Source organism: Macaca thibetana, chromosome 20 (assembly GCF_024542745.1).
Source record: "Macaca thibetana thibetana isolate TM-01 chromosome 20, ASM2454274v1, whole genome shotgun sequence".
In the NCBI taxonomy this organism is placed as follows: Eukaryota; Metazoa; Chordata; class Mammalia; order Primates; family Cercopithecidae; genus Macaca; species Macaca thibetana.
Window position 1 is genome coordinate 58,356,665 of NC_065597.1, and position 20,678 is coordinate 58,377,342.

Consider the following 20,678-nt stretch of genomic DNA (forward strand, 5'->3'; position numbering starts at 1 on the left):
ACATGTGAAAACTGAGAAAGTATTTGATGTTTCCTGAATCCACTTATTCTGTCAGTGTGACCTATGTTAATGAATAACCAAATTCACCTGCTGATATAAGGTTAATATCCGGGTGTCATTCCAGATCCTCCTTCATCTCTGCTTGTCACATCCAATAATCAACCAAATTCTTTCCTTATCAATACTTTCCAAACATGCCTCAAATTTCCCCCTTCTTTTCACACTTCATTTCCCAGGTATTTTGCCTACAGGCTCTTTCCCTCCAATCCATGCACTGCACCATGGCCAGAGCACCTTCCTCTCATCATCTGTAGGCCACTTTCTTGCATAAAGTCCTTCCACAGATATAAGGATAAAATGCCATTCCTCTCATGTCACCTTATACATTCAGTTCCTGCTACTCCCTCCCCACTTACACCTGGCCCTGGGTTCAATATTTACTCATCTAAGAGCAGTCAGTTTGAATATTTACCAGGTTAGCATGGCAGAAGGACTTGGGAAACGCTCTAGTCTCTGCTGGGATTTGCCAAGTAGGTGAGAACTAAGTAAGAATTGATTACAAGTCTCAGAAGGATGGGAGGAGGAAAGCCAAGCTTCTATAATCGATTCTTTGTTTATAGAGGAGGTGATCCTTCATCTTCTATGAGGGCTTAGCATAATAATGGATTTCTTTTCTCCCAACACCAGGGTCGAGAAAATATTACTCATCACCTCCTGCAGTGTAATCCCCATTGAGTATTCCCAGGATTCTGCAATGATTTAACTATGAATCACTCACTCCCAGGTATTGGAGAGTTGACTCTTGGTTTGATTTCACTGAGATCTGGGAATCATCCTGGCTGTCTTTCCTCCATCCCCTATTAATGAGGCAGTGACTATGCTGGAATTAGCTGGATATTCCACATTGTTTCTCCGTGACTGTGTGCTTTTGTGGCATGTTCAACCATTCTTTGTGGCTATAATGCATTTTATGCTCCAATCCATCAGTCCTTTACCCCTCATCCTGATTTTGATTTTCTCCTCTTGTTAATCTAGAAAACTGCTACTCAACATCATGAGCCTAGCTCACAGCGTATCTTCATTGAAAACTCTCTTTCTGGAGTTTACACACTACTGGTATGAAGACTGTTTTCATTTTGTTTGGTTTTTCCTTCTGCTACATTCTCTCTAGGTTGTCATGCCTCTCTCCCTACTCCTCTTTGGCTTTCAGAGTCTGGCTTCTGCAGTGAGGGCTCCCTTGTTCTTGTGTGAGTATCATCTCCTATCTGATATGTGCTTTTCTGGTGAAGATATTTTATTTTTCCTAAAAACACCATTGTACAATGCTCTTTAGAGGAAGAAAATTGGAGTTTTTTACATTATGCTTTTTACAAAATTAATTTTTATTTTTATTTTAAGTTCTGGGGTATGTGTGCAGGATGTGCAGGTTTGTTACATAGATAAACATGTGCCATGGTGGTTTGTTGCACCTATCAATCCATCACCTAGGTATTAAGGCCAGCATGCATTAGCTATTTTACCTAATGCTCTCCCTCCAACCACTCCACCCCTCAACAGGCCCCAGTGTGTGTTTTTCCCCTCCCTGTGTCCTTGTGTTCTCATTGTTCAGCTCCCACTTATAAGTGAGAACATGCAGTGTTTGGTTTTCTGTTCCCAAGCTAGTTTGCCGAGGATAAAGGCTTCCAGTTCCATCCATGTCCCTGCAAAGGACATGATCTCATTCCTTTTTATGGCTGTGTAGTATTCCATGGTGTATACACACCACATTTTCTTGATCCAGTCTATCATTGATGGGCATTTGGGTTGATTCCATGTCTTTGCTACTGTGAATAGTGGTGAAATGAACATATGGGCACATGTATTTTTTTTATATTATTTTTTAGCTCTTATGCTGTCCAGCACATTATCCCCTTCATTCACTTAGTTAATTAATATTGGTTGACAGCTTACTATGTGCCAGGTGCCATGCAAGGCATTGGGAATACAACTGTGAACAAGAGTGGCAAAGCCCCTGCCGTCATGATACCAATTGACTGGGGGGATTATGGCATCCAACAAAATCACATGAGTCAGGCGGTTATCAATGGGGTGAGTGCTGTGGAAGAAATAAATAAGGTGATGGGCTGGACAGTAACTGGGAGAGCTCACTTGGATCGTGAGGTCAGGACCACCTCTTTGAAGAAGTGACGTTTCAACTGAGGCCTGAGAGATGAGAAAGAACTAGGCTTGGGAATAGATGAGAGAAAGAGTAAGTGCAATGAAAACAAGGGCAAAGGCTTGGAGACAAGAAAGTGCTTGATGGGCCTAAGTCTTAGCCAACAATCAGGAGTGTGGTCTGAGATGAGGTTATAGGAGTGAGTATGGATAGAACACGTGGAAACTTGTAGGCTATTTTAGTGATTGTAGGCTCTAAGAGCAATGGAAAGATATTAAAGGATTTTAAGCAGAGGAATAGCACAACATGATTTACCATTTCAAAAGACAACCTTAGATGTTGTGTGTATTACAATGGGAAGCAGAGATAGACACAGAAAGTTCACTTTTTTTTTTTTTTTTTTTTTTTTTTTTTTTTTGTAAGGAGGCTCTTGCAATAACCCACACAAAAGCAGGTACCTTGGACTAGGGTAATGGCCATGTGCTTACAGAAGAGTGGAAATCAAGACCTACTTTGGTGATAAAACAAACAGGACTTGTTGGTCTATTGAAGGTAAGTTCTAGCAGAGATAAATCAAGGATGACTTTGAAAGCAAGGATTTTTTTTGCCATGAGCAACTGGGCAGATGCAGAGGCCTTTTACTGAAAAGTGAAAACTGGCAGAGGAGCATGAGGTTGGATAAAATGAGAGCTCTTTGAAGACATAATAAATCTGAGATGCCCATAAGAGGGCATGATGGCTAATTTTATATGTCAACTTGACTGGGTTGAGTGGTGCCCAGATAGCTGGTAAAACATTATTTCTGGGTGTGTCTGTGAGAGTGTGTCTGGAAGAGGTTACTATTTGAGTCAGTAGACTGAGTAAAGATGACCACTCTACTGAATGTGGGTTGGTATTATTCAGTCCACTGAGAGTCTGAATAAAAACCAAAGGCATAGAAAGGGTGAGTTTGTTTTCTCTGCTTGAGCTGAGATATCCATCCTGTCCTGCCCTGATACATCAGAGTTCCAGGTTCTTGAGGCTTCAGACTCAAACTGGGATGCACATCATTGTTCTCCTGGTTCTCAGGACTTCGGACTTGCACTGGAATTATACCCCAGCTTTCCTGATTCTCCAGTTTGAAGATGGTAGCTTGTGGGACTTCTCAGACTCCATAATGAGGCAAACCAATGCCTCATAATAAATCTTTCTTTTTTTTAACTTTTATTTTAAGTTCAGGAGTACAAGTGCAGGTTTGGTACCTAGGTACATGTGTGTCATGGGGATTTGCTGTACAAAGTATTTCATCACCCAGGAATTAAGCCTAGTACTGATTAGTTACTTTTCATAATCCTTTCCCTCCTCCCACCCTCCACCCTCCAAAAGGCCCCAGTGTGTGTTATTCCCTTCTATGTAACTATGTGTTCTCATTATTTAGCTCCCACTTATAAGTGAGAACATGCAGTATTTAATTTTCTGTTCCTGTGTTAGTTTGCTAAGGATAATGGCACTATCACTGATCATTACAGAGATGCAAATCAAAACCGCAATGAGATACCATCTAACACCAGTCAGAATGGCTACTATTAAAAGGTAAAAAAATAATAAATGCTGGCGAGGTTGTGGAGAAAAAGGAACACTTATGCACTGTTGGTGGGAGCATAAATTAGCCATTGTGGAAGACAGTGTGTTGATTCCTCAGAGACCTAAAGACAGAAATACCATTCGACCCAGCAGTCCCATTACTGGGTACATACCCAAAGGAATATAAATCATTCTATTATAAAAACACTTGCACGCATATGTTTATTGCAGCACTATTTACAATAGCAAAGACATAGAATTAACCTAAAAGCCCATCAATGATAGACTGGATAAAGAAAATGTGGTACATATACACTATGGAATACTATGCAGCCATAAAAAAAGAATGAGATCATTTTTTTTTTTTTGCAGGGACATGGATGGAACTGAAGGCCATAATAAATCTTTCTATGTATCTCTACATATCCTATTTGTTTTGTTTTTCTAAAAAACCCTGACTAATGCAGAGGCTCAAGCCATCTGTCTTCCACTAGACTTTGCTGTATCACTAATGTTGAGCACAGTGCTTGACATGTAACAGGTACTCAAAGTGTTGAATCAGAGAATTGAAATGAGATGCTTCAAAGCTACAGATGACTAATGGCTTCTAGGACAACAGACAATTCAGAGTCCTTAGCAATGGCTAATTAAGCCATTCCAATCTGATGTCCAAAATATTATATGCTAGAGACCCCCTTTCTTTTCCCATTAATTGAACAGGCCCTGTCTTTTTTGCTCTTGTAGTCAATTGTTCTTCAAGTGTAATTAGCCCTTGCATTTTGACAGTAAGCGAGACTCCAATACTTTGATAAATGGCTTGTTTCTGGAAAGGGAGTATTCGTGAATAGAAAACCCAGTCGTCTTCCCCCTTTCTCCCACCTCTTCCTCTTCCCCCTACTTTGGGTGGCCCTTGGCCTTTGCTATTACCTTCAGAAAGGAACAGTGTTTCTTTGAAAAGGATGGCAACACAGAAATAATAGTTATCATTCATTGAACACCTGTTACATGGCAGGTGGGTACATTCTATGCAATGCAACAATCCTGAAAAGTCATTTTAAAATATCTTTATGTTCCAGCTGAGTAAACTGAATGAAGCTCATTGAGACTAAAGAACTTGTTAAAATACCACAGTTACTAGAAGGCTGAATCGAGATTCAAACACACCCATGTTTATCTGATGCCAACATCTGTGCCTTTTCTGTGATTTGGTGTCTGCCTTAGACCATAAGGAGTTGGCCCTTGTTGAGAAACTCTTATGGCCTCACTTGTTAGTGGAACAAGTAGCACTGGCTCTGTCTCTTAGCAAGGAAAAAACACCCTTGCACCTGGCTCAGATTTCTTATCTCCTGTGATCTTTTTTGGTCTTCTCATTAACCCTCTGTGGGTGGGGGGAGTGAGTGATAATTATCACCTCCATTTTACAGGTAAGAAAATGGATAGCGTCTCCCATAGCTTGCAGTGGTCAGGTATGAGCATCACATCTAGGCAGCTTGACCAAGTCCCCTCCTTTAGTCTTTACATGATGTGCTCTTCATCAGCTGTCTAGCCCTTCCCTGTTGACACAGATTCTTTGTTCATATTCGTGATCTCATTTGGTGTGGGTACACAGAGTCTGATTTGCTGAATTTTTTTAAGAGCTGGAAACACTATGAAAGATCGTCTAAACTAACACAAATGATTTCCCTTGTCTTGACCCAAGGGGGATGTGTGAATTTCTCAAAATTGTCCATGTGACATCATGCTCATTAGGATAGTCACTTCAAAAGAACAGAAAATAACAAGTGTTGGTGAGGAGGCCAATAAATTGGAATCTTCATATACTATAAATGGGACTATAAAATGGCATAGCCATTATGGAAAATTGTATGAAATTTTCTCAAAAAAAAAAAAAGTTGAATTACAATATTATCTCACAATCCCACTTTTGGATAGACATACAAAAAAATAAGCAGGATCTCAAAGAAATCTTAGCACTCCAATGTATATTACCGAACTATTTGTAATAGCCAAGATGTGAAGACAAATGTCCACTGATGGATGAATGGATGTAGAAAATATCTATACATACAATGAATATTATTCAGCCTTAAAAAAAGAAGGAAATCTTGCTATATGCTGCAACTTGGGTGAAACTCAAGGACATTCCACTAAGTGAAATAAGCCAGTCACAAAAGGACAAGTACTCTATGATTCTGATCATAAGAAGTATCTAAATAGTCAAAATCATAGGAAGTAGAAAGATAGTTGACAAGGGCTGGGGGAAACGAGAGGGGAGGGGGAATTAGTGTTTAATGGGTATAGAGTTTCTGTTTGGTAACTGATGAAAGTTTGTGGTGGTGTTTTTTGTTTGTTTGTTGTTTGTTTTTTGAGACAGAGTCTCTTTCTGTAGCCCTTGGAATGCAGTGGCGCAATCTTGGCTCATTGCAATCTCCACCTCCCGGGTTCAGGGGATTCTCCTGCCTCAGCCTCCTGAGTAGCTGGGATTATAGATGTATGCCCCCAGGCCTGGCTAATTTTTGTGATTTTAGTAGAGATGAGGTTTTGTCATGTTGGCCAGACTGGTCTCAAACTTCTGACCTCAAGTGATCTGCCCGCCTCCCAGAGTGCTGGGGTTACAGGCATGAGCCACTACACCTGGCCAGATGAAAAAGTTTTATAGATCTGTTGCATGACAATGCGACTATACTTAACACTACTGAACTGTACATTAAAAAATGGTGTGAAGATGGTGAATTTAATGTTTTTTTTTTTTTTTTTTTTTACTACAAATATGTTTTGAAAAACTGTGGTGGATTTAGCGCTTGACCCCATGTCTCCAGAATCCAGTGAAGTTTGAGCTGCCTACAAATGAATGTTGCCTGCTTTTTTTATTTTGTTTTGTTTTGGTCCAGGGCTATGCTTCTATCTCAGGTTGAGTGTGTTATTTTCTTTGCCATAGCAACTTTGAGAAGTAAATGGGTGCTTTTGCTATACCTCAGAGGGAATCAGATAAGTGAGTACCAGAGAGTCCACCTCTTCCAAGGTGCATTCATTCATCTCCCTTAGAACGCAGATGGACCTATGAAGTAACCAGGGGTGGCATTATCAGTCCCACATGAGGAAACCAAGACTCAGCATGACCAGTGGAGTGTTCAGGGTCACCTGAGGATATTGGTGATGGAGGGTAGGGTAAGACAAGGTCCCAGGAATTCTGATGCTGGGTCCAGAGCTAGTGAAGTGGGAGGAGTGACACATTTTTAAGACTTGGACCTGAAGAAAGTGGTGAGAAACTTACATGCTTTTCTTATTTTTATCATTCTATGTAAAGAACTTTCTACAGCACTAAAGTGAACAGTTGCATTGAGTTGTCCAGCCCTGACCCTTGATCCCAACGCCCATCAGTAGCCTCAGACTTGGGCTTTCTTGCAGGCTGCCAGACCACCAGATGTGTGTGACAGGCACATCCTCCAGGCCGTGGGGCCCTGTGAGCCTTCCTCTTCCCCAGCAGATTTTTCTTTTTAATGCTTGAACTCCAGAGGCCCCCAAGGGCTTCTGCCTTAATTAAAATTTAAATTCACAAGTCATTTCTTAAACCGTCTCACAGGCAGCCAAATAATCGCAATCATTAGAAAGTGGTCGGAGTTGCTTTTGCTTTAATGCTTTTCAAGGGTGATGGATACATGGGCCTAGTCCCATCATTACTGCTGTCTTCTACCACCCCTCTTTCCACAAACCTTGCTCAGAGAACTTTGCTACAACACCTTTGTTTTCTCTTATAATAGAGAAGCCTGTATTCCTGGTTCAGAATGTATTAATGTGTCTTGGTCTGTCCCTACCCCTGTCCTCTGCAGCTTGCCCATGTCCCGGGGGCCATCCTCATTTGAGGACCAGTCAATTACCAGGTAATGGTTTGGAGCACAGACAGAGTGAAGACCCATCACAAGGCTGGACAGGCCTCCCTAGGAGCCACTTCTGGACCTTGGTATTGGGATAGGTCCTTGAGTCTGGCTATTTGCTCCTGGGAATTTGCAGGGTGCCCCACAACTGTGCTTCCCCTAGTCCAGGGTTGCTCAGCCTTGGCACTGCTGACATTTTGGATTGGATAGTTTGTTGTAGGGAGAATGCCCCATGCATTTTAGAATGTTTGGCAGCCTCCCTGTTCTCGCCCTACTATATGTCAGTAGCAGTCCCCAGTTGTGACAAAGAAGTGTCTTGAGACACGGCCAAATATCCCCTGGGGCAAAATCTCCCAGTTGAGAAAGGCTCTAGTCCAACAGCCTCTGTAAGACCAACACCCTTGTCTCAGTTCGTTTTGTGTTGCAGGAATACCTGAGACTGGGTAATTTATGTAGAAAAGAGGTTTATTTGGCTCTTGGTTCTGTAGGCTGCACAGGAAGCATGGCGCTGGCATCTGCTTGTAGTGAGGGCTTTAGGGAGTTTCCAGTCATGGTGAAAGAGAAGGGGAGCAAGTGTATCCCATAGTGAGAAAGAACGAGAGAGAGAGAGAGAGAGAGAGAGAGAAAGAGGAGGAGATGCCACTCTCTTTTTAAACAGCCAGTTCTTGTGTGAACTAATGGAGTGAGAACTCCCTCATTACTGTGGGGAGGGTACCAAGCCATTTGTGAGGGATCCTCCCCCAACATGACCTTGGCTTTTTATGACTTACCCTTAGAAGTCACATAGCATTCCTTCTGCCAAACTTTATAAATGGAGGCAGTCATAAATCCACCCATATTCAAGAGGAGGAGAGACAGACCCCACCTTTTAATGGCAGGAGCATCAAAGAATTTGCAGCCCTATTTGAAAACCTCATTTCTATTCCCACGTTCAGAGATGTGAATTTTTCTAAGCCTTTAGCAGAGAATTCAATCCCACTTTGAAAAATTTCTCCAGGTGTATTTACACCAAAAGCCTACTTCAATTAATCAATTCTAATGCTCCAATTACTCAGCTTATATTTTCAGACACTCTAATAAGCACCACAAATGAATAGGAACTAAGCTGATAGTGCATCACCCTCCACTATTAAAAAGACCACACTTGATTTCTCAAGCAGCCTTTACCTTTGTAAAATGAACTTCCTTCTCTCACTTGTATTTAGCACAGGAAAATGTTTCCTTAGGGTTGTGGTGGAATTGGAACAGATGGGAAGACATCTAAGAACATGTAGCAATTGTAATAAAGGTAAATTTTTCTTTCTTTCTTTCTTTTTTTAGACAGGATCTCATTCTGTCACCCAGGCAGGAGTGCAGTAGTGTGATCTCAGCTCACAAAGGTTACATTTTAAATCAAGACCAGAGCCTTGTTAGTTTATGATTTTTGTCATGTGGACTCCTATTCAGGCTCTGGGATTCAACAACCTGGACCTCAGTTTACTCATCTGTAGAGTAAGGGGTTGTGCTTGATATTTTCCAAAACCTCTACCAGCTCCTAAATTGTCTGTGATTATAGGAATATTTGCCAAGGACAATTTTCTAACATCAATACCCAGAAGGAACACCCATGTAATAACTATATTCATTTGAATAACTTGCCTTCAAGAAATACTGTGGCACTTCTAGTAGCCATAACTTTTACTCTGCATTTACATAAATACACACATGCATTTTTACATAAGTGGTAGTATACATTTTCTTCTGCAATTTTCTTTTTTCCCCTACCACTATAAAATATGCTGAAAAGCTTCCATCTCAGTACATATAATTAAGCTCAATTCTTTTCCACTGCTACATAATAGTCCACTGTATGGATAACTTAAAATCTGCTATAGGAATTATTTAAGTAGTCCATTTTAATGTAAATTTAAGTTATTCTATTTCTTTTGCTTTTATATTAGCAATGCTTCAATGAATAGCACCGTGCATATGTCATTGTGATGGTTAATTTTGTCAACTTAACTGGGCTAAGGGATGCCTAGTTAGCTGGTCAAACATTGTTTTGTGGTATTTCTGCTAACACATTTCCAAAAAAGATTAGTATTTGCATTGGTAGACTGAGTAAAGAAGATGGCCCTCAGCAATGTGGGTGGGCATGGCATAAGCCACTGAAGGCCCAGATAGAAGAAAAAGGTGGAAAAAGAGTGAATTCTCTGTCTTGTTGAGCTGCTACATTCATCTCCCACCCTTGGAGACTGGAACTCCTGGTTCTCAGGGCTTCAGACTCTGGAACTTAACACCAGTGGTCTCCCCAGTTCTTGGTCTTTGGACTTGGACTGAATTACATCACTGGCTTCCTGGGTTCTTCAGCTTGCAGATGGCAGATCATGGGAGCTCTCAGCCTCCACAATCATGTAAGCCAATTCCTATAATAAATCTTTGCCTATATGTACTCTATTGATTCTCTTCCTCTGGAGAACCTTGAGCAGTACAGTCATTTTGCTCCTATGTAGCTATACTGTAGAATAAATTTCTAGAAGCAAATTTGCTGGGTCAAAAGTTATGGGCTTTTATAATTCTGATAGCTATCGACAAATTTCTCATCACAGAGATCATACCAATTTGTTCCTCAATCAATACTGTATAAAAGAGCTTTGTCGTTGTTCAATTCCCACCTATGAGTGAGAACATGTGGTGTTTGGTTTTCTGTTCTTGTGATAGTTTACTGAGAATGATGGTTTCCAGCCACATCCATGTCCCTACAAAGGACAGTGGGGGAAGAGGGGAGGGATAGCATTAGGAGATATAACTAATGTAAATGACGAGTTAATGGCTGCAGCACACCAACATGGCACATGTATACATATGTAACAAGCCTGCACGTTGTGCATATGTACCCTAGAACTTAAAGTAGAATAAAAAATAAATAAATTTGTTTAAAAAGAGCTTTGTCCCCCTACACAGGGTATGATCAAACTTTACAATTCTTGGCACTCATAAGGCAGAAATGGCCTCATTATGGTTTTAAGTGGCATTTCTCCTTTGTGAGTAAGCTAACATCTTTTCTTATATGGGAGAGTCTTTCGTATTTCTTTTTCTCAGAAAAGTATCCTTATAGACTGTGAAAGGGCTTAACTTAAAACATTTATTTATTTATTTATTTATTTCTAATATTATACTTTAAGTTCTGGGGTACATGTGAACAATGTGCAGGTTTGTTACATATGTATGCATGTGCCATGTTGGTTGGCTGCACCCATTAATTCGTCATTTACATTAGGTATTTCTCCTAATACGATCCCTCCCCCACCTCCCACCCCATGACAGGCCCCGGTGTGTGACGTTCCCCACCCTGTGTCCAAGTGTTTTCATTGTTCAATTCCCACCTATGAGTGAGAACATGCGGTGTTTGGTTTTCTGACGTTGCGATAGTTTGCTCAGAATGATGGTTACCAGCTTTATCCATGTCCCTACAAAGGACATGAACTCATCCTTTTTTATGGCTGCATAGTATTCCATGGTGTATATGTGCCACATTTTCTTTATCCAATCTGTCATTGATGGGCATTTGGGTTGGTTCCAAGTCTTTGCTATTGTGAACAGTGCTGCAATAAACATATGTGTGCATGTGTCTTTATAGTAGAATGATTTATAATCCTTTGGGTATATACCCAGTAATAGGATGGCTGGGTCAAATGGTATTTCTAGTTCTAGATCCTTGAGGAATCACCATACTGTCTTCCACAATGGTTGAACTAGTTTATAGTCCCACCAACAGTGTAAAATGTTCCTATTTCTCCACATCCTCTCCAGCATCTCTTATTTCCTGACTTTTTAATGTTGGCCATTCTAACTGGTGTGAGATGGTGTCTCATTGTGGCTTTGATTTGCATTTCTCTGATGACCAGTGATGATGAGCATTTTTTTCATACGTCTGTTGGCTGCACAAATGTCTTCTTTTGAAAAGTGTCTGTTCATGTCCTTTGCCCACTTTTTGATGGGGTTGTTTGATTTTTTTCTTGTAAATTTGTTTGAGTTCTTTGTAGATTCTGGATATTAGCTGTTTGTCAGATGGATAGATTGCAAAAATTTTCTCCCATTCTGTAGGTTGCCTGTTCACTCTGATGGCAGTTTCTTTTGCTGTGCAGAAGCTTTTTAGTTTAAGTAGATCCCATTTGTCAGTTTTGGCTTTTGTTGCCGTTGCTTTTGGTGTAACTTAAAACATTTTTAATAGATGTTTTTATATTTTTCTAGTGAATCCACTCCATGACATCACCTTGCCTTCCTCTTTTTTTTTTTGAGATGGAGTCTCGCTCAGTCGCCCAGGCTGGAGTATAGTGGCATGATCTCAGCTAACTGGAACCTCCATTTCCTGGAGAATCAGTAAGCTGATTCTCCTGTCTCAGCCTCCTGAGTACCTGGGATTACAGGTGTGCACCACCACACCTGGATAATTTTTGTATTTTGGGTAGAGATGAGGTTTCACCATGTTGGCCAGGCTGGTCTTGAACTCCTGACTTCAAGTGATCCTCCCATCTCAGCCTCCCAAAGTGCTGGGATTACAGGCATGAGTCACTGCGCCTGGCCCTTGCCTTCCTCTTTATGCATTTCCGAAGTCATACGTAAGCCCTTAGGCAGATGGTAGGATCCTCATTCTATCACTCCATCCCTTTATGGTTTTCTTAGCTGTGTCTTTAGGTGGAATGAAGCGGGACAGCTGACACAGTGACCTCCAGTAGCCACAGAATTTATTTGTATTTGCTAGAAATACATTTGGCGGAACATCAAAGCTTTACTTTGACTACCCCCTGCAATTTTGTCCAAGAGCCTCAGGAAATGACTGCACTTCATTTTTGCTGAGGCCTGTTTCTCTGCAGTACATTTTGTAATCATTACGGGTTTTGTCATAAGAAAAAACAACTCATGGTCTTTCTAGAAAAAGTCAAACATCGGCTGGTTTCATCATTTATCGGTATCGGCTCTTTCTGCTGATAATCATGGTAACAAAACTTCTTTCTCTCAGCACCTCCTTCAGCCTGACTTTTAAGGTTTGGATGGGGAGGAGATAGGAAGCCCAGGCTTGGCTCTAAGCCTAAGCCACACGTGTCAATGCAGTTAATCAGAAACTTTGCATTGTTAAGTTAATGGCCCCTGCCCAACTAGGGATAAAGATGACACTTTACTTAGATTTTCATGTAATCTTTATGTCTGGGAACAACTGGTTAAAATCCCAGAGGAAGGAAGTTTGGACAATTGGCTAGATTCCCGCATTTTCCACACACTGGATTCTGCGTTAGGGATACTAAAATGAATTAATAAAATGCAGCCCTGGCCAGGTGCGGTGGCTCACGCCTGTAATCCCAGCACTTTGGGAGGCCGAGGCGGGTGGATCACGAGGTCGGGAGTTTGAGACCAGCCTGACCAACATGGTGAAACCCCGTCTCTACTAAAAATACAAAAAAGAGCTGGGCGTGGTGGCGCGCACTTGTAATCCCAGCTACTCAGGAGACTGAGGCAGGAGAATCGCTTGAACGCGGGAGGCGGAGGTTGCAGTGAGCTGAGATCGCATGGCTGTACTCCAGCCTAGGTGACAGAACGAGTCTCTGTCCAAAAAAAAAAAAAAAAAAAAAAAAAAAGCAGCCCCTGGGCTCAAGTAACTCCCACATCAAAGCAGTTCCCACCTATAAGCAGATATTTATAATACAATGTAGTAAGTACCATGATAAAAGAAATCCTCCCAATCTAACTCATAGAGGAAGGGTTCTTGGAGGAGATATACCTTGGTAAAAACATTAGTATGAACTGGTGTTAGACAAGGTGGCCAGACTATGTGATCAAACAAATGGAGATGTGAAATAAAAATGTGTATGTATGTGTGCCATGATAGGTGGTGTTTCCAGAGCAGAAATTATGTCATGAGTTAGTGGTTGAAGAGGTAGACAGAACCTGGTGAAACCTGTTTGTTCTCTAAAAGACTTGTAATTTATCCCATAGATTAACTTGTTTTTCCCATGGCCAGACACCCACAGATAGCATTTCACCCTGTAATAACTTCTCTTGGGTGTGCCTAGGCTTCTGCATGATTATCAGCTCATTGGCTGTACCGACAGCCTGTTTTTTTCTATCCAGTGAGTGTGAAAGAGATGAGGTTTCCGTGGTCCTTATAAAGCCTGGATCTATCAGCACTGGAGCTTGGAGAGGAGTTGAGGTAAAAGAAATGCAATCTACCAATAGATATAATGTTTAAGTAGCTCAAATTTTTACTGTAGAGTTGAATCATTTATGCATTTTGGTTTAACTTAATTCAATTTTTTTTTTTTTTTTTTTTTGAGACGGCATCTCGCTCTGTCACCCAAGCTGGAGTGCAGTGGTGCAATCTCAGCTCACTGCAACCTCTGCCTCCCAGTTAGCTGGTACTACAGGTGTGCGCCACCACGCCTAACTAACTTATGTATTTTTAGTAGAGACGAGGTTTTGCCATGTTGGCCAGGCTGATCTCAAACTCCTGACCTCAGGTGATCCACCTGCCTTGGCCTCCCAAAGTGTTGGGATTACAGGAGTGAGCCACTGCGCCCAGCCCTAATTCAATTCTTTATGCTGATTAAAGGATGTAAAAAAGCAGGAGATGGGACATGCAAGGGAGAAAATGGGGACAGTGTAACTGGCCCAGCCAATTCTGTCCTCTCCTCATGGCATAAGAGAACATGAGACAGGAGGACTGATGTTCAAGCCCCATCATCAGCCTTCGTCTCCCATGTGGCTTTCATAACCTGAGCATCTCTCTGAGCCAAATGGGAGTCTAGTGTTTAGAAATATGTGTTTTTCATACAACCTGGACACTAAACACAAGATAAACGGTTCACCAAAGAACCAGTGAGTGATCACCTTTCGCTGGGAGACAGACTGGCCTGGCTGGCCATATGAAAAACCCAGCATACAGAGTTGACCCTCCGTATCTGTGGGTTCCACATCCATGGATTCAAACAACTGTGGATCGAAACTGTATGGAAAGAAACTGTGTACTGAACATGTACAGACTTTGTTTCTTGTCATTTCCTAAGCAATGCAACATAACAAGTAAAAGTATTTCATAGCAGTGACATTGTATTAGGTATTATAAGTAATCAGAGATGACTTAAAGTATATGGGCGGATGTGTAGGTTGTATGCAAATACTATACTCTTTTATATTGGGAACTTGAGCATCCACCAGTTTTGGTATCCATGGAGAGCCCTGAAACCAATCCCCCATGGGTACCAAGGGATGACTGTATTATATTTAATGGGCACTGGAAGGGATTCAAGAGTTATTTTAATTATATGCTCTCTACTTGCCTTGCTGAGTTTTTAAAAACATAACACCCAAATGGGAAGCAAAAGTACTTTGTTCACGTTTCTCAAAGACAATGAAGGAGACAAAAAACCTAAGTTCACAGCAACCTCATGAAGTTCTTCTTTTATTTCCCATCCTCTCACTATTCTTATATTTCTCCAGGGCATTCCTCCCTCCGTACAGCCCTGTGAAGCTCCCCTATCTCTTCCTCTACTCTGTATCATTTTATTTATTTTTATTTTATTTACTTATTTACTTTGGATTAGGGTCTCACTCTGTCACCCAGGCTGAAGTGCAGTGGCACCATCATAGCTCACTGCAGCCTCAAATTTCTGGACTCAAGCAATCTCCCCACCTCAGTCTCTTGAGTATCTGAGACTATAGGAGTGCAGCACCACACTCAGCTAATTTTAATTTTTTTGTAGAGATGAGGGTCCCATTATGTTGCCCAGGCTGGTCTTGAACTCCTGGGCTCAAGTGATCCTCCTAACCTTGGCCTCCCAAAGTGCTGGGACTATGGGTGCGAGCCACCACACCCGGCCTGCATTCTTTTATTACATAAGACGATCGGAGCCTGTCTCCAGCCAACAGGAATCATTATTATTTCTGAGGGACTATGAGTGGGTGGGCAAGAATTGCATTTTCTTTTCTTTTCTTTTTTTTTTTTTTTTTTTTTTTTTTAAGAGTCAGGGTCTCACTATCATTATTGTTGCCCCAACTGGACTTGAATTCCAGGGCTTAAGTGACCCTCCTACCTTAGCCTCCCAAGTATCTTGGACTACAGGCTATGCCAGCATGCCTTGCAGGATTTGCTTTTTAAATCATAAGATACTGTCTGTGTTATGGAATGAATTGTGTTCCTATGCCCCCCAAAATTTTATGTGTTGAAGTCCTACCCACCAGAATTTCAGAATGTGACAGTATTTGGAGATAGGGTTTTTCCAGAGATAGTTAAGTTAAAAAGAGATCACTGGGGTGAGCCCTAATCCAACATGACTGGTGTCATGTTATAAGAAGAGGATATTTGGACACAGACACATTGGAAGATGACATGATGATACCAGAAGATGGTCATCTCCAAACCAAGAAAAGCAGCCTCAGAAGAAAGCAGCCCTACTGACATGTTGATCTTAGATGTCTGGCTTCTGCAACTGCAAGAAAATTAATTTCTGTTATTCGAGTCACACAGTCTGCGATATTTTGTTTTGGCAGCCCTAATGCACTTTGGAAGGGGGGATCACTTACACAAACAATGCCTGTCCCATTCCACTTCAGCCTCTTCAAATGTATACGTGCAAAGCAAAACCGCTCACGGACATCGGTATTTTGGTTGCTTTTGGTCACGTATTACTTGTGCTGCCCGTCATGGCTTACTAGAAGACTGTAAGAGCATTGCTGTGGGGGAGAGGGGTCACAGGGGAATTCAAAGCAGAGAAGGACGTGATGCATCTGAAATTTGGGTGGGTCACACCGACATCAAAACTGAAGATGGATTGAAGGAGGGAGGGCAAGACAGGAGATGGAGACCCATTAAAATGTTTTATTGGCTGGGCGCGGTGGCTCACGCTTGTAATCCTAGCACTTGGGGAGGTCGAGGCGGGCGGATCACAAGGTCAGGAGTTTAAGACCAGCCTGGCCAATATAGTGAAACTCCATCTCTACTAACACTACAAAAAAAAAAAAAAATTAGCTGGACGTGTTGGTGGGCACTTGTAATCCCATTTATTTGGGAGGCTGAGGCAGGAGAATCGCTTGAACCCAGGAGGTGGAGGTTGCAGTGAGCTAAAATCGCACCACTGCACTCTAGCCCAGGTGACAGTGTGAGACTCCATCTCAAAAAAAAAAAAAAAAAAAAAAAAGCTTTTTCATTCAGTAGCAGCAGGGATGGAGAATTGGGGGTGGGTCTGATAAATATCTAGGTATGAGAATAATAATATTGGGTGATAGAATTGGGGTGATGAAAGGGAGTAGAGATGGATGACTTCTATCTTTCTAGTTTAGGTATCTGAGTATATGGTGGCACCACCAATAGAAAGCAGCTATAGAGTTTATTTGCATGCCACTGTATTCTAGAAAGAACTGAAGTTGGCTTATACAAATACTAATCGTGCCATATTAAATAGAAGTAAATGGGGAAAGTGAAGCAGGCTGTACTTGAAAGCTGGAAAGACAAAATGAAGCCAAGAGCAAGGTTAGCACACAAATCCTCATCCAGGGATTCTTAACACTTGTCAGAGATGGACTGTACATTTTGCTTTAGGCCAACACATGACATTATTCACACTTGTCATTTTGGTCAATGTTTGTTTCTTACCTCTTCCAAGGACCAGGAGTCTGAAAATTCTAACACAATGAAAATCTGGCTGTTGGCTTCTGGGCTTGGGAGGCACCAGGAATGCTGAGAGAGGCACAGATTGCATATTTGGAAACTCATCACAGGGAAAGGTTTGGAAAGTTTAAAAAATGTGGAGCATCCCCTGCCTCACCCTAGGGTAGGGTGGAATCTGGCACTTGGGTTCAGAGACTGTCTGGGAAGATAGACTGTCTGTACTTTCATGCAACAGTGTAAAATCCATTGATTTGGGAAAATGACATGGATGTGTCATATGCCTTCTGTGGTGCCACTTGACTGATTTACATAACATTGCTGTTTTTGCTATGTGAATACACAGGTTACATAAGCAATCTGGCAGCTTAAGTCTCATTACTGTCATTTCCAAAGTGTTAGATTGTTCAGAACAAGGGAACCCTTTCTGCTATAGAATCAAAAGTGAATGTATCCTTATCCAGGCACATTTCAACGATCCCTTCATAATCACACCTTTGGAATATGCCCAGATAGCCAATTTGATAGCCTTGGGTTGGAAAAGGGAATTGTTATTCCCAAGCTGTCTTTCGCAGAGTGTTTACCTCTTGCCAAGTGTTGAGTGGGGTTCAACAGGTTCATGTTCATGCCTGTGGGGCACCTTTCTCTATGGAGAAAGGGCCTTTAGAAGGACTATATATATAGAGGTGAGCTCTATACAGCAACTCTTGGCACTAATAATACTACACCTTGATGGGTCCAGGACTGGTCGGGGCCTGACTTGCTGATCTTTTATGCTTTTATAATCTCAACTTTTATTTTAGATTCAGGCGATACACATGTAGCTTTGCTATGTGGGTATATTGCCTGATGTTGGGTGCGATATGAATGATCCAGTAACCCAGGTACTGAGCATAGTACCCAGTAGTTAGTTTTTCAACCCTTGCTCTTCTCCCCTTCCCCTCTAGTAGTCCCCAGTGTCTATTATTTCCACCTTTATGTCCATGAGTATCCAGCGTTTAGCTCCCACTTGTAAATGAGAACATGCAAGTATGTCTAAGATGGTGTCTCCACTCCATGCATGCCTCCCTGTAGACAGGATCTGACCGGCTGTGGGCAGTATTGTGGAGTTGGTGAGTTTCCTCTGTGCGAGTTTACTCTTCCTTTTCTCTCAATGTGTACCAGAGTGATGGGATTGGCTTTGGAGTAGAGATTCGACTCTCCCTGGCAAGCCAAGCCCGGTACAAGTAATTTAACTTCTTGGAATCTCAGCTTCCTCATCTTTAATGTGCGGAAAAATAACACCAGCCTGACAGAACTGCCATGACTGCAATCATAATGGAAATGAGTGGCTGTGAATTTCTTCACAGCGTCCTGAGGCAAAAAAGGCCTAAATACTTCGCTCATTTTATTTATTTATTTAATTATATATTTTTACATACATACTTTTTAGGGACACCCAGGCTGGAGTGCAGTGGTGTGATCCTAGCTCACTACAGCCCCAAACTCTTGGGCTCAAGCAATCCTCCCACTTTAGCCTCCCAAGTAGCTAGGACTATAGGTGCACACCACCATGCCCAGCTAATGTTTTAATTTTAGTAGAGACAAGGACTTGCTTTGTTGATCAGGCTAGTCTCAAACTCCTGATCTCAAGTGATCCTCCAACTTCGGCTTCCCAAAGTGCTGGGATTACAGGTGTGAGCCACCATAGTCGTCCACTTTACTTGTTTTAAATCAGAGTAAATCTGACTGTAGGCTCTCAAGAACTAGAGTGTTGAGAAAATAAATCACAAATTTGTTTAGGAGCATTCCCTACCAATCCCCAAAGATATAGATGGTCTTCTAAATCCCTTATGTTGGGATTTAAAAATTAGGGAGGGGGCCGGGCACCATGGCTCATGCCTATAATCCTAGCACTTTGGGAAGCCAAGGTGAGTGGATTACTTGAGGTCGTCAGGAGTTCGAGACCAGCCTGGCTAACATGGTGAAACCCCACCTCTACTAAAAATACAAAAATTAGCCGGGTGTGGTGACACGTGCTTGTAGTCGCAACTGCTTGGGAGGTTGAGGCATGAGAATTGCTTGAACCCCGGAGGTGGAGGCTGCGGTGAGCTGAGATTGCACCACCAGACTCCAGCCTGGGTGACAGAGCAACAATGTGTCTCAAAAAAAAAAAAAAAAAAAAAGGAGGGAGGGGCCTGGACTTCAGCCCTTGGAGTCACCAGAGTTCCTGTTGCTCTTTCTGCTCCATGATGCTCCTGAGTTTGTCCTACTTGCTTTCCCAGCCTTTGTTCTCTCGACAGACACAGGGCTGTTCCTCAAGACCATTGTATTTTCTTCTAGCCAGAAGTTTGACTACATGGAATTTTGCCAGTGCTATCTAAGACTTGGCACTGTATCCAACCACCCTGGTATCCCTCAGAGATCTGTGTTCAAAGACAGCCCAGTTCTAACCACCTGTGAAAACCCCAAACCTCCAAACTCTTCTCTGTTATGGGAGGCCAAGACTTTACCTGCCTCCAGGCACCCCAAACCCCAACTGTCTCCCCGGTCTGTTTTCCTTCCCCATGAATGAGCTGATGTTTCGTAAACAAAGCTGGGATGAGTCTTATGTTCTGGATGTCTCATAGTTTCTATTGAGTTAATAATGATTCTAGTTGTCCTCCGTAGCCGATTTCTTTTTCACTCACACCAACAGAATGTTTAGCTACACAGGAAATGCCTAGAATAAGGCTGACATTTAGCAGCCTGCCTCATAGCTAAGGATAGCCAGGTGGTTGAGTTCTGGACAAAGGGATTTAGGTAGAAAGTGTGGGTGGCAGCTTCTGGGAGCCTTCTTTAAGGGACATACCTGCCCTTTGATGTTCCTCTCTTCGTCCTTCTTGCTGTCTCCTATGCAGCTGCTGCCATCTTGGATCGAGCACATGACGGTCATATCCTAAAAGATATCAGAGTGGCGAGTTGGTAGGAGACTGAGTATTTGTTTATAAGAAGAGACACAGAGTGGGGGAAACCCCTCTTGTGTGGCCCAATGTCATGACAATTGAGCATCAAGGGGAGAAGCTCAAGGACCAAGGTTACCTGCTGAGCATGACCAAACCCAAGAGAACCCAAGTCCTTAATGACGTCACTTACCCAGGAGCCTCCTCCCTCCAGACTCCTTCTGATGGGAGATGAGATGAGACATTTTCCCCACTGTTTAAGCCACTTTTCTTTGGATATTTTATTGCCTAAGAGCACCCTAACCAATGGGATATAAAGAAGAACAGTCTCAGAGTTGTTTACTTGTTTTTCAGATGAGGTAGGGAAAATTCCTCTTGATCTTTTGAGCATCCTTCAGCAACAAGAACAAACACAAACAGATATCTCAGTAAATAATGACCCCATATGTAAAAAACACAGCATGGCACCTGACACATTTAAGCAGTCAGTAAAAGGTAGCTATTTTTCTTTTTCTTATTAGCATAAT